The following is a 2049-nucleotide window of genomic DNA, read 5'->3' on the forward strand; positions in this document are numbered from 1 at the left end:
TTGCTTACTTACTTACTCACTTACTTACTGTAAACATCAAGCCTAAAGGCAATGCCCGAAGATGCCAACCTAAGGTCACCTTTTTAGCCACTACAGATCTGCCCGAAATGTCAATGAATACAAGAGCTAATGTGCCAAGATGTTCTTGTGGTACAAGTGCAGTTCACCGCAAATACCTGTCAGAGTTGTGAGTGAATAACTTCTTTTTCGCTGACTACTCAGATGAAACTGTCTAGTTAGTTGAATGTCTGACCGAGTGGACAGCGGGCTGAAATCTAGGTAGTATCCCCTAGGTTCATACCTATTTGTACCTGTGATTATTAGGTTAACACGACAACAGTGACAACATGTAAACTCGAGGGAATCAGTATAGCTGGCTAATGTGTAAAGGCTCGTCGCAAGCCATCGGCTGGCATTATCAGTATTCAAAAATGAACATTTGCTTTGAATGCGTGTTTATCATCGAGGTACGCGAATCGCACATCAATTCCTTCAACATCTAACCTAGGTTAGCACTGCGACAGTACTACTTAGATCCGCCCGCTGACACACTATTAGAAAAATAAATAATAACCCGGAGCTCCCCCATTAACGCTACAGTGAGCACTATTGTCATCCTCAAGATGATAGTCTCTGGCGAACACTCATCAGGAAATGGAGAATTTCACCAGGGTCCCACAAGGTCACGTTTGTCAGGTTGATGTGTGAGCACCTTGGTCAGGCATGAGAGTTCGTGTGTTGAATGGGTCCGCATGGTTCAAACTGCATCGGAGGAGTTTGGTCCTCCACCGAACGGCTCACTTGTTTTCCTGCACTGAAATGCACAGCGTCTCAAGGCTTTCTTTGTCCACCTAAAGAGCCGTTTGGCACGTCATTAGGGAGGGTGTTAGATTTCCTCAAGTCCAAAAATGTTAGTTACTTTTTTTCAAACTTACCCAAAAATGGTCTCACTGGTGCAATTTCTGGCATCCACGGTTTCGAGTGGGATAGTATGGTGTTACCATACTACGTTTAAGTGATTGCCCCCTGGTCACCGCGAGGGATCCCTTTTTCAAAAAAAGGAGTAGCAGACTTGCAAACGCAACAGAAGATAAGTTCAAGTTGGCGTCTGTCGCTGCACGGGCGTAATTTTATGATCAAAAATGCACGTCCATCTCGCGGCTTGATGCTCAAATCAGCGCATTACACGTCTAGTTTGTTTGAATACTCATTAACCTGGACCTGACAGAGGGCGTGAGCAGATCATTGATCCGATCCACGCACCCAGGTTGAGTGTGAATCTCCGGAAACTACCAACAGCATCATGCTGTATTTACCAGAAATCCTGTTTGAGTTCGTTGATCCTGATCAAACTAGATTGTGGGATGCCCTTGTAGGAGTCCAGAGAAGTGGCCGAATCTTTTTCTAGATTTGTAATTCTGCGTACGTCAGACCTGAAGAGAGTCAATCACGGTGCCTGAAATGTCGAGCAAAAAACCTCGAGGTATCAGTGTTGTGTTATCCTATTACAATTCAACCAAACAGAGGAGTACCCATAATCTGTGTTTTGATTGTCTAAAGACTGAGTTCACTAGACCACCGGATAACGAACATTTTCAGGTACTAAAAAGATTGTTTACATCAAAGTTCGCATAAATAGGTTTTCAGGCATAACATCATGAACTATTCATCCCAACGCTACAGTTGCTCGAATGGTGAAAGATGTTCGAGTATTGAAGAGCGATTTAAATGTGACTGCTAAAATGCTAAAATGCTAAGCGCTGCTATGGGATGTGCGTCAACAAATTCATCTTCTATATCCACATCCAGACGGACTTAGCTAACCCTCCACCTATTGAAATTATTCCTATTTAATTTGTTTGATGGCATCCGTATAACAAGAAAGGAAGGTTTTCTTAAGGTGTCAGTGTCTGTTTATCGAAATGTTCGTAGCTTAGGTGTATTATTTGGCTTCTTGGTTAGAATACGATCTGTTGTGCGTTTTGGGTTGTCTTTTTTGCGTTTATTCAACTTCTCTGTGATCTGCATGTATGTTTTCATTTTCGATGA

The sequence above is a fragment of the Opisthorchis viverrini genome, assembly GCF_000715545.1.
Source record: "Opisthorchis viverrini unplaced genomic scaffold opera_v5_9, whole genome shotgun sequence".
NCBI lineage: Eukaryota > Metazoa > Platyhelminthes > Trematoda > Opisthorchiida > Opisthorchiidae > Opisthorchis > Opisthorchis viverrini.